Raw genomic sequence first — 13,951 nt, 5'->3', positions numbered from 1 at the left:
TCAAAATTTTGAGAGGTGAGATTGAGAGTTTCATTTGTGTAAATGAGTGCAAACAGAGTGGCCTAAAAAAAAAATCCTTGAATGTATAAGATTCGGATAATTAGCCATTATGTAAATCCTTGAGTGTATAATTAGTCATTATGTAAATGTAACCTAAAGTAAATAAAATGTCTTAAAATATAATAACTCTAAATTACTCTAAATTGTAACCCACCCAAAATTTATAACCATCAAACTTCATTCCTCTTCAATGTGACATGAATTGCAACCTCTTTTGATAATTTTGACAACATTTTCTTCACATCTTCATTGAAGTATATTGTATGAATGATGTCTCTTGGTTCATATCAGTAACTCGGTTTTAATCCTGAGCTAACCATGAACTCCTGTTTATTCGGAATTATCCTTAGATTTGCATGGGTGAGAGTGGCTCTAGTTCGCCGACTCAACAGGCCTCCCATTTCAGGGGTAAGACTGGGTGGATGGCTGGGGACGTGGGGTGCAAGACGGAATTCACTCCTACCCACTTTTAGGGATAAAAGAAAGGTAGTTCCCTTAAGCACTGACACTAGGTCTTGAACAAGGGGCCCCACCCTCTCATTGGCCTGAGAGGGATTCGGTTTACTGGTTGGACCACAAACCAATTGTTCATTAGAGGATCAGTGAGACATAAGAAACAAAAAGTAACTTCAGAGGTAAAACGGTAAATTGACCCAGCTCTAGTTACGAACAACCTGTGAAGGATCGACTTACTAATCATGGTTATATCAAATGAACAGAAATATATCTATAGTGAGGGGAGTGCAACTACAAGGCTATAGTGGAGTGTCCTAGTAGTTAACGAATGTTGGTTAACCAGGTTAATGAGTTTAACCGGTTAATCTTGGATCGTTGAAGCCCATGATCTATAGGTCCATTAGGTCCCTCTACTAGCTCATATCGGACTAAACCATAGAACAGTGTGACGAGTGAGTTCGAAGTGTTCGAATTCAAATTAGGGAATATACGTTACATATATACGATATATTTAACCGCAATTTTGTTTTATTTACGAATTAAAAAAAAAAAGAGAATCTGAGATATTTAAATAAGATTTAAATATCTTAATCAATTATGTGTCGGAATTGATTGGGATTGGCATTTGAATCAATATTAAATATTAATTAAATGGTTTAATTAATTATTTAATGTTACTTTAATTTGAAATTCATTATTCAAATTAATTGTTGAATTAATACGAAGAAAGTCAAAATGTTGACTTTCATCTAATGGAAAAATCCATGTTGGTGAAATTTTGAGGTGTCAAAATTTGGTTTAACCAAACTTGCATGTTTGCCAAATAAACCCCACAAGTTTGAGTGGAATTTTGAGTGTCAAAATTTGGTTAACTCAAACATGCATGCTTGCCACATAATTCCAAACATTTGAGTGTTATTTTAAGTGTCAAAATTTGGTGATCTCAAGTTTGCATGAACATGCAAGCATGACTCTTTAAATAGAGTGATTATGATACATGGAAGGTCTTTTTTATCTTTGTGAAAAACCTTGAGAAAAACCTCTCACAAACACTCTCTTCACATATACAAAATCCCTCCCAAGTTTAGTCACTCACCGGATTCCACAATCTCGTTCTAAGGCCGGAGGATAGTGGAGAAGACACTAGTGGTGGTTCGAAACCGGTTCGTGAGGCAAAAGGAGTTTGAACTACAAGAGGTTAGTATTTAAACTCATTAAGTTTTAATACTTATGAACATGCTAGTTATTTACAATAATTGATGTTCTAAAAGTGCCTAAGATCCAAATTGCTTCCGCATGTGTTATATTAACACCAACAAATAGGCCTCCCATTTCAGGGGTAAGACTGGGTGAATGGCTAGGGATGTGGGGTGCAAGACGGAACTCACTCCTACCCGCTTTTAGGGATAGAAGAAAGGTAGTTCCCTTAAGCACTTACTCTAGGTCTTGAACAAGGGGCCCCACCCTCTCATTGGCCTGAGAGGGATTCGGTTTACTAGTTGGGCCACAAATCAATTGTTCGTTAGAGGATTAGTGGGACATAAGGAACAAGAAGTAACTTCAGGGGTAAAACGGTAAATTGACCTAGCTCTAGTTGCGAACAACCTGTGAAGGATCGACTTACTAATCATGTTTATATCAGATGGACAGAAATATATATGTAATGAAGGGAGTGCAACTACTAGGCTATAGTGGAGTGTCCTAGTAGTTAACGAATGTTGGTTAACCAGGTTAATGAGTTTAACCGGTTAATCTTGGATCGTTGGAGCCCATGATCTATAGGTCCATTAGGTCCCTCTGCTAGCTCATATCGGACTAAACCATAGAACAGTGTAACGAGTGAGTTCGAAGTGTTCGAATTCAAATTAGGGAATATGCATTACATATATACGATATATTTAACCGCAATTTTGTTTTATTTACGAATTAAAAAAAAAAAGAGAATCTGAGATATTTAAATAAGATTTAAATATCTTAATCAATTATGTGTCGGAATTGATTGGGATTGGCATTTGAATCAATATTAAATATTAATTAAATAGTTTAATTAATCATTTAATGTTACTTTAATTTGAAATTCATTATTCAAATTAATTGTTGAATTAAAATGAAGAAAGTCAAAATGTTGACTTCATCTAATGGAAAATCCATGTTAGTGGAATTTTGAGGTGTCAAAATTTGGTTTAACCAAACTTGCATGTTTGCCAAATAAACCCCACAAGTTTGAGTGGAATTTTGAGTGTCAAAATTTGGTTAACTCAAACATGCATGCTTGCCACATAATCCCAAACATTTGAGTTGAATTTTAAGTGTCAAAATTTGGTGATCTCAAATTTGCATGAACATGCAAACATGACTCTTTAAATAGAGTGATCATGATACATGGAAGGTCTTCTTTATCTTGGTGAAAAACCTTGAGAAAAACCTCTCACAAACACTCTCTTCACATATACAAAATCCCTCCCAAGTTTAGTCACTCACCGGATTCCACAATCTCGTTCTAAGGCCGGAGGATAGTGGAGAAGACACTAGGTGGTGGTTCGAAACCGGTTCGTGAGGCAAAAGGAGTTTGAACTACAAAAGGTTAGTATTTAAACTCATTAAGCTTTAATACTTATGAACATGCTAGTTATTTACAATAATTGATGTTCTAAAAGTGCCTAAGATCCAAATTGTTTCCGCATGTGTTATATTAACACCATCATAAATAAATTTTTTAAGAAAAAAAAAGAAGAAGAAGAAGACAGCAGCAGCTTGAAGCTGCTACCATGGAGAAAGGAAGAATGGACAGGTGGATTGAAGGGAAAAGAAAGAAAAGAGAGGAAGATGGAAGTGTGGGATGAAGAAGGGTGGTTTGTTCTGGTGTTAGTGTTATGGATGGTGGTGGTGGTTGGCGTTGGCATGGCCAACAAGGAAGCACCAACTAATATCGAAGAAACAGAGGAAGAGAAAAGAAAGAAAACAGAGACATCAGAGAAGGGAGAATCTTACCCATATGTCCGGTAAACCTTAAGGTTCTTTGACATTTGTTGTGACAACGTGTAAACCTGAGGATGGGTAGACGATTGTGAAGGCTTTTCAGCCATTGAAGCTTTGAATTCAAGCTAAATCGAACGTTTATTCGAAGGTAACGAAAAACCCATATCACTGAGCCTTTAAATCTCGATATCTTGGTTCATATTGCATAATAAGTTATGAAATAGGGCTTGTTAGAATCGTAATGAGGAGATCTATAAATTGTAGAAGGAATCGAGATGAAGTTCGGACTGTAGAAGTAAGATATGGCTTAGGGATACAACGGGTATTAACAGAAAAGTTGGAAAAATTTCAGAAAATGGAGGAAGAAGAAGCGCGTGCACTACACGCAGGGCGGTGAGGAGCCGCGACTGGGCGTGCTCCTGGCACGTGGGACAGACACCCTGAGCGGGTGTAGGCGCGTGAGGGCGTGTGCGTCGTCATTTTGGCTCCCGGTTTGTCCTGTTCGATTCGTTTTGACCTGTTCTACCTAGATTGACCTATACTTACCTTGAAAATGGTGAAATATAAGTCTAATTGGAAGGAATTGTGTTGAAATACCCTATTAAATGTACATTCAAGAGAGAAAGGGATTCGAAACCAGGTAAGTAGCATATCGATCTTTGAACTAGTTCTTAACTTGTTAAACAACATGTGAGTATGTTGTTTACCTGATTAAGAGCTTAGTATGTTATGATGAGCTTTGATGATATTGAGTATTTATTGTATATTGTGACTGCTTGCCTGTGATGTAAGCATGATATAAATGATTGCCAGAATGTTCTATTTGTTGAACATGATACATGTATGTAAGCATGCAGTAACTGTGAGCTATGGCTTATTTATATGACTCTAGGATATGCTTATTGGTTGATGAGTTATGGCTTATTTATATGAGTATGATAGTCTACTAATTCCCGTGGAGTTCCTGGCCAACGCGCTGTGTGCTAAGTCAGGGAGCATGAGTACTCCTGACCGTTGGTATATGAGATAAACAGGTCGCCAGAGAAATTAGTAGACGGGCCGTATTTGACCGAGAGCGAGTCTTACATACGAGTCCAAAAATTTTAGATAAGCATATCAAAAGAGAGTCAGTAACCTAAGCTGGAGGTAGTTAAGATACCTCATTAATGAATAGATGACCCTAGTAAGAGAACTAGGAGTCAATGACGAATAAAACTTAAAAAAAAAAAAAAAAAAACACCTGGAAAGATTAGTTATGAACTCTTGAATGATAAGCTAGCTACTTACTGGGTAATCTAATTACTCATCAAAATTATTGTAACTTTTCTTTCCAGATTTAGATGATGCAGGCCAACCGAGGATGAGACCAGCGAGCTGGAGACTACTGGGAATCCATGTCTGGGTCTGTTTATGTAATTATGCTTTCGTTGTTAAGAATTTATTTTGGGTCGTATTAAGTTTTAAAAAGCACTGGTTTTAAATGTTTTACTGGATGTTTTTGGAAATATTTTTGAAATTTATCATTGGTTGTCGGAGTTTATTATCAAGGTCAGTGGTAGCTTCTGTGTTAGAATTAGAAATAGTAGTTACTCATTACACACAAGAAAAGAGTGTAGGTTTCAGTTCAGGCTACAGTCTCCTCAATGAAAGAGAGATATCACTCACACTATGCCCTGCTTTCCTTGGGAGTGAGAAGTGAATCAGGGATTTTCCATGGATACGAGTTCAAGGAGGGTTCTGAAATAGTTCTGCATCAATTTCTTGACTTTGATCTTGATTTCTGATTTAACCGCATTCTAGAAGCGTCAGCCTCAGTGTCCTTTTCCTGGGTACACAGCAGGCTTGATCTTTATCACGATCATGGCTACAAAATATGCCTATCTTGGTTTTGCTCTTTTTGCGGGTCTCGCTCTTGCTGCATTGTCTCTAGATTCCGTTCCGGCGGGCTATAGAGGTAATTTTGAACACCAACCACATATATATCTTTTTCAAGAAAGATGAAACAAGCAACTACGCAAACGGGGGCAGCAGACAGAACGAAACTATCAAATGGAGGGGAAGGAATCTACTGGCAGTAGGCCCGGGGAACGGGGGCAAGATACGATAGAGAGAAAACAAGATCACGGAACTAGCCCTAGCAAACAGAGGTGACAGAAGCTTATTATCGTACCGCTTCAAGTAGTTTACTGTATCTGTGTCAATGAATAAAGTTGTTCGTAGGTGACAGTTCTGGAGATCGAATGGAATTGATAGCTTAAAGTCGTAGTTCAGGCTGTGTGCTGGAACTGACCTTTCGGGAGGAACGGGGCGCAAGGTAGGCTTTTCTTTTTTCTTTTTATCCACTCCAAGCTTTCGGAAGCAGCGAAGGTTATCAACAAGTCAAAATGCAAAATGAAAGAAATAACGAGTAGTGGGAATAGACCAAGCACTGATTCAATTTCAACTGCTGAGATTACGATGCTGATTCAACAAGTTCAGATGGTAGGCTAGGGCTTGATGAAGCTTCGGCTGTGAACTCCAAAGAATCGATTACTAGCCACTATCTTATAGTCGAGAGCCCCTTGATGCTGAGAATGAGGATTAGACTGTTAAAGTATAAGAATATAATAAGGAGAGCCAACACGTGAGGTAAGGGTTTGATTTGGATCAGTTCAAATTGATCTAATTCCCACAACCTATGTAGTTTCATTTCCAGCATATCCCTATCTTGGAGGTAGGCAACTCCAATAGGATAGCATACAACTTACATGGAAATATATGCCTTTCTAATTAGAACTTCACTTCAAGAGGAAGGGCAGTAGAAAGCGAAGAGAACTTGACCTTGATAAAGAGCTAGCAAAAGATGAAAGGGGATGGAACAACATTTGTTTTTTGCCCTAGAACCTGCTATCTCTAACGCGTCCTAGTTTGCCTTTCCTTAGAATCGGTTATCCAAAGCAAAAGGCCTATCCCGCCGCTTGAACTTGATCGAAGGAATTTGACCTCGTCTACCAATAGTAGTTTAGTAGTTGGGTTGGAGCTCTATTTCCACTCTGGGCCCCCTTTTAACGGGTGGATAAGGTGTGATATAAGGCAGAATAAGGACAATACTGCGAGGCAATGCTAATTTTCTCTTTCTTATAGGACCCCATCCTATAGTTATAGTATAGCCCTTTTCTGAAAAATGGATTGACCAATAACAAAAAGAAAGGATAAGATTAGACTGGGACCTTCCTTTAGAACCAAAGGGTGCTTCGAAACAAAGAAATGGAATCACTTCAAGCTCTTATGCACGAGGTTCGAAAGTGTAGATGCGAGAGAGACCTTCCTGTTAGGATCGCACAACAACGCACACGCTCGATCTAGATGAACACAAAGAAAAGGATAGAGAGAATTGCAAGGAGAACTCTGGCTAAAAGGATTTTTTTTTTTTTTTTTTTTTTTTTATGATTTCAGGTATGTACAACAAGAGAGAGTACAGAGAATAGAAAGTACATTTTCAAAGCTTTACTGGACGGGATATATATATCGTTCAGTCCACTAAATATAGCTTTACCAGATTTAACCATCTACTATATATAGCTATTTACCATATATAGCTTTACCGGATATAGCTTTACCATATATGGCTTTACCAAATATAGCTTTACCGGATATAGCCGTTGACCAAGCTATAAATACAGGGAGCAAACTCCATAACTCAACAATTCTCCCACTTGGAGACTGATCCTACACCATACCAATTAGGGCTTTGCATAACCTTAATTTTCCAACATCAACACATTTTGTCAACATGTCTGCTGGATTCTTTGCACCCTCTATCTTCTCCAAACACATATCGCCTTCTTCCACTAACCTGCGAGTGAAATGATACCTTCTTCTAATGTGTTTTGTCCTTGAAAGATAGACTGGGTTTTTCACCAACTGTATGGCACTCTGACTATCTGTATGAAGGATCTTCTAGCACTGCTTCCGGCCTAATTCTTCTAGATAGTCTGTCATCCATATCATCTCCTTTCCAGCTTTAGATATGGCCACGTACTCAATTTCAGTAGATGAAAGAGCAACGCATTTCTGAAGCTTGGACATCCAACTCATTGCTGTTCCATCTATAGTGTAGATATACCCAGATGTGCTCTTGCTGGAGTCTACATCTCCACTCAAGATCAGCATCCACAAAACCTTGCAGAACTACTTTGTCATTGCCATAACAAAGTGTAGTAGTGGATGTACCTCTCAGATATCTCAGAAGCCACTTCACAGCTTTCCAATGTTCCTTCCCTGGATTTGCCATGTACTTGCTAACAACTCCCACTGCATGTGTTATGTCAGGTCTAGTGCAGACCATATGATATGATAAGGAATCAATACAAGGGGAATAAGATTTGGATTACCTTGTTGATCGATTGTCTCAAGGCAAGAACACTTGATTGAGATTCGAATCACTCCACAAGCAAGATCGATCATGTCTAACTTGAATGATTCTTGTTGATCAAATATCTCAAAAAACTTGTTTGAGATTCGAATCACTCCACAAGCAGGATTGATCATGTCGAGCTTGAATGATTCTACATGCAACCTAAACTACATAGAATTGCAAAGAAACTTAGCCATTGGCTAAAGAAAGCACAAATGCTTCTTTTACTATATTTTCCAAGTCTACCTTACAAATACAACATACATGGCTTTATATAGCCTCAAAATGAAACTATTAAAGGCATTTCAAAAGTTGTAACATTCACACTTTATGGATTATGTAAATGTAACAGAAATTAAATAAAAAGTCTTAAAATACAATAACTCTAAATTACTCTAAATTATAACCCACCCAAAATTTACAACAATCAAACTTACATCAAACTCCCAACTGCAGAAGCGTACGGAACTGATGCCATGTGCTCACGTTCCTCAACTGTCTTGGGAGATTGCCCCTTTGACAATTTAATATGATTTGCCAAGGGGGTAGTCCTGGGTTTAGCGTTATTCATCTTGAATTTGGACAACACCTTCTCAATGTACTGTTCTTGGGATAGATTTAATGTGCCAGTAGATCTATCTCGAGAAATCCTCATCCCAAGTATTAAGGATATTTAGTAATAAATTATACTTTCTCGTATATATTATATTTGATATTTTATTATAAGGCAAATATCTAATATTTGCCTTATTACTATAGATATTTTTCCATTTATTGTTATTTCCATTTATTACTATTTCCATATCCTTGTAATTTATTTGATTATAAATAAGATAACTTTCACACCATTTAGGTGTGGTGGATTAATCAAACATTCACATGGTATCAGAGCCATTTTGGTTTAGCAACCCGGATTCTTTCCTTTCAATGGCTTTTGAAATCTTCTACTGTTCTTCTCCACCACCACTGTTGGCTTTGACGTCGCAGGGGCAGTCGTCATGGCTGCCACATGCAGAGCTGATTGATTATTCTTCGGCTCCACCCTTTTGACCTCCAAATCATCCTTCGCCATACTCTGTACATACAACCTCACCTTTTCCAAACATAGCCTCTTTCATTTTCTTCCCAATTTTCCCTTCATCCTTCATCCTTCATCCTTCACAAAAACCCTAATCTTAGGATCTTCATCAGCATTCCTCTTCGAAAATATACAGAATCTCAATAAGCCCATTGACCTTCTGCAGAGATTTACCTTTGGAATCTAGGCGCCGCACTGGCATCTTCGCCAACCAAGTTGCCGCCGCCCTTCTCGCCAAAATTGGCTCCTTCGCCCCAATGTGGCGATTCTTCCAGCTGCCCTTCTCGCCAAAATTGGCTCATTCGCCCAATGTGGCGACTCTTTCGGCTTCAACATTGTCTTTGTCCCTTGCTCTAGGTTTCCCCTTCTACTTCTTGGGGTTAGACATATTCTCACCAGAGCCAAGGCAGCATCGTCGCTAAGCGACAATCCCTCTTCATGGGTTAGACATATTCTCGCCGAAGCCAAGACAGCATCGCCGTTAAGCAGCAATCCCTCTGCAATTTTCGATGGCCAAGAAAGTGTTTCTCTACGCCTCAGCATCGCCGTTAAGCAGCAATCCCTCTGCAATTTTCGATGGCCAAGAAAGTGTTTCTCTACGCCTCCTCTGAACCAGTAAGCAGCAATCCCTCTGCAATTTTCGATGGCCAAGAAAGTGTTTCTCTACGCCTCCTCTGAACCAGGTTGTTGACATCTTCACGCAATTTTCGATGGCCAAGAAAGTGTTTCTCTACGCCTCCTCTGAACCAGGTTGTTGACATCTTCACGAAAAGTGTTTCGCAACCTCTTTTGTTTCTCTACGCCTCCTCTGAACCAGGTTGTTGACATCTTCACGAAAAGTGTTTCGCAACCTCTTTGAATTTTTCAGATCCAAGCTTCACGTTCGTTCAAATCTGACGCTCAGCTTGCGGTGGGGTATTAAGGATATTTAGTAATAAATTATACTTTCTCGTATATATTATATTTGATATTTTATTATAAGGCAAATATCTAATATTTGCCTTATTACTATAGATATTTTTCCATTTATTGTTATTTCCATTTATTACTATTTCCATATCCTTGTAATTTATTTGATTATAAATAAGATAACTTTCACACCATTTAGGTGTGGTGGATTAATCAAACATTCACACCAAGGATCTGCTTTGCTGCTCCCAAGTCTTTCATCTCAAATACTGAAGACAAGCTTGCCTTCAGGTGGTTTATCTCCCTCATACTTGATCCAGCAATTAGTATATCATCCACATACAGGAGTAGAAACACATAAGAATCAGTGTATTTCATGAGGTAGCAACACTGATCCTTTTCACTTCTGTGAAAACCACTCTTGCTCATGAAGGAGTCAAACTTCTTGTACCATTGTCTCGATACTTGTTTCAGTCCATACAAGCTCTTATTGAGCTTACACACCATGTGCTCCTTGCCTGGAGCTGCAAACCCTTCGGGTTGTTGCATATAGATCTCCTCATCTAGATCTCCATGTAAAAATGCCGTTTTTATATCCATTTGCTCAAGGTGAAAATTCTTCGATGCAACAATACTCAGCAGAATTCGGATAGTAGTTAATTTCACAACTGGAGAAAAGATCTCAGCATAATCAATACCTTTTCTTTGTGAATATCCTTTAACTACTAACCGGGCCTTAAACCTCCTTCTGCCATCTGGTTCAACCTTGATTTTGAACACCCATTTGTTCAACAGAGCTCTCTTTCCTGTAGGAAACTCAGTCAGCACCCACGTATTATTTCTTTCAAGTGAGCTCATCTCATCATTCATGGCTTTCTCCCACTTGGTTGAATCTTCCACTTGTAGGGCCTCATCAAAGGACTCTGGTTCTCCTTCGTCAGTCAGCAACAGATAATGTAATGAGGTTGAATATCTATCTGGTGCTCTGGTAGTTCTGGATGATCTTCTCAACACCTGCTCAGGTGCAACTTGCTCCACGTTTGGTTCTTCAGCAATAGGATCAGGAGTTTCTTGAGCTTCTGTTGTACCATCACTGCGTGGATTTTCTTGCCACTCAAGTTCAACTCCCACTTGCTTCGTAGTCTCAGAGTTTATCTTCTCTCTGTCCTTGTACATGACATTTTCATCAAAGGTCACATCACAGTGTCTTAGGATCTTCATATTTTTCTCATCCCAAAACCTGTACCCGAACATGTCAGAGCCATAGCCTATGAAGTAGCATTTCACAGCCTTAGCTTCAAGTTTATCTCTCTTCTCTGGATCAACATGAACATACGCAGTACAACCAAAGGTTCTCAAGTGAGAGTACTTGAGTTCTTTTCCTGTCCATACTTCTTCGGGCAATTTGAACTTCAAGGGTACTGACGGCCCTTTATTAATCAAATATGCTGCTGTGTTCACAGCATCAGCCCAGAATGTCTTTGGCAATCCAGAATGAATCCTCATGCTTCTTGCTCGCTCATTCAATGTTCTGTTCATCCTTTCTGCAATACCATTTTGTCTTGCCTTACCGGGAATTGTTCTTATTAATCTAATTCCCTCAGCTGCACAAAATGTTATAAACTCTGATTTGTTGTACTCTCCTCCATTGTCAGACCTCAGGCATTTGATCTTTAAGTCGGTCTGATTTTCAACTTCAGCTTTCCACTTCTTGAAGGTGGTAAACACATCTGACTTGTGTTTCAGAAAGTAAACCCATACCTTCCTGCTGAAGTCATCGATGAAGGTGACGTAGTACCTTGATCCACCAAGTGATGAAACTGGAGATGGTCCCCAAACGTCTGTATGAACCATTTCCAACCGCACTTTCTTCGGTTCTCTGGCAGCCTTTATGAAACTAACTCGTTTTTATTTGCCCATAACGCAGCTCTCACAAAGACCCATATCAACAGATTTTAAGTCTTCTAAAGCTCCTTTCGCAGTTAGCATCTTCATTCCTTTTACGCTCATATGTCCAAGTCTATTGTGCCATAGACTTGAATTAGAAGCACTCTCAGCAGCAGCAGTCATGTTTATACACTCTGCAGTAGTGTATAAGGTTCCGAATTTTGTGCCACGCGCAACAACCATGGCGCCCTTCACAATCTTCCAGGAACTCTTTCCAAACTCTGCTGCATAGCCTGTGCTATCCAACTGACCAATAGAGATCAGGTTCTTCTCGAGACCAGGAATGTATCTGATATCTTGTAATGTCCATAGATTTCCTGCTGGAGTTTGTATGGAGACATCTCCCTTTCCTTCAATCTCCAAGGTTTTGTTGTCGGCAAGATACACCTTCCCGAAATTTCCTGATTTGAAATTTCGAAACAATTCCATACTTGGAGACGAATGGAACGATGCACCTGAATCCAAAATCCAGGATTCAGTTGGGCTATCCACACTAAGGATTAAAACGTCCTCAGCATCTTCTGTTGTGTATATAGAATCATCATCATCTTCAGATTTATGATTCTGCTTCTTCTTTAGTTTTGTACAATCTGTCCAAAAGTGTCCTTTTCCTCCACAGCTCCAACACGTTACGTTGGGTTTGTTTGGAGATTTTCCCCAGTTCTTTGATTTTGAACGCCCATGTTTGTTTGAGCTCTTTGATTTGCTTCTTCCCCTTCGATCAACACTGAGAGCATTGCCTGATGAATCTCCAGTTTCCCGTTTGCGAATACTTACGCTGAGAACTACATCTCGAATTTCATCAAACTTCAGTTTATCAGATCCTCGGGAACTGCTGATTGCGGCAACAACAGTATCCCATGACTCGAGTAAGGATGACATCAAAATCAACGCTTTAATTTCATCTTCGAAATTAATTTCCACCGAACCCAGTTGACTTATGATCATATTGAATTCATTTATATGATCCGCAACACGTCCACCTTTAGACATCTGTAGATTGAACAATCTACGCATCAAATACACCTTGTTCATAGCCGACGGTTTTTCATACATATTTGACAGCGCCTTCATCAGATTTGACGTTGTCTTCTCCTTGATGATGTTAAACGCCACGTTTCTGGATAGCGTCAACCATATCATCCCTAAGGCTTGTCGATCCTTGAGCTTCCACTGTTCCGTGGTCATGGTATCCGACTTCACCCCCAACAGAGGTTCGTGAAGATCTTTCCAGTACAGATAATCTTCAATCTGCATCTTCCAGAAACCGAAATCGAATCCATCGAACTTCTCAATTCCAATCTTTGAACTTTCCATCTTCACAGATCGTGGTGAATTTTGCCTTGCTCTAATACCAGTTGTTAGGATCGCACAACAACGCACACGCTCGATCTAGATGAACACAAAGAAAAGGATAGAGAAAATTGCAAGGAGAACTCTGGCTAAAAGGATTTTTTTTATTATTTTTATGATTTCAGGTATGTACAACAAGAGAGAGTACAGAGAATAGAAAGTACATTTTCAAAGCTTTACTGGACGGGATATATATATGGTTCAGTCTACTAAATATAGCTTTACCAGATTTAACCATCTACTATATATAGCTATTTACCATATATAGCTTTACCGGATATAGCTTTACCATATATGGCTTTACCAAATATGGCTTTACCGGATATAGCCGTTGACCAAGCTATAAATATAGGGAGCAAACTCCATAACTCAACACTTCCTTGCTGCTGCCTAGCTATACTGAAGCGAGATCTTTGTCTTTCCCCGCTATTTTCACTATCCGACCTCTTTGCCTAATAAGAGAACCCTGAAAAGCCTAACAACTGATCACTTTTCTCGTTGGAAGAGATCAAACTTTCTCCAGTCGTCACCTCTATCATACTTAGAAAGAAGGTTTAGTGATATTTAGTATTCAATCAATGAATGCATAGAGAAAATCGTGTATTGTATCTGACGATTGGAAGGCATCTAGCCCATACCATTCTATGGGGTTCGAATTCGATACTAATCAGGCTATCAATGTCTTAATAAAGCGGAAGACAGATCGATATTGGATTTTCACTGCACTTTGGGGATGGTTGGTTTTGACATTCAACCCCTTGGCTCGGGTGCAG

The sequence above is a fragment of the Cucurbita moschata genome, unplaced genomic scaffold, assembly GCF_002738365.1.
Source record: "Cucurbita moschata cultivar Rifu unplaced genomic scaffold, Cmos_1.0 Cmo_Scf00055, whole genome shotgun sequence".
NCBI classification, from domain to species: Eukaryota; Viridiplantae; Streptophyta; class Magnoliopsida; order Cucurbitales; family Cucurbitaceae; genus Cucurbita; species Cucurbita moschata.
Note: the sequence above shows the minus strand (reverse complement) of the source record.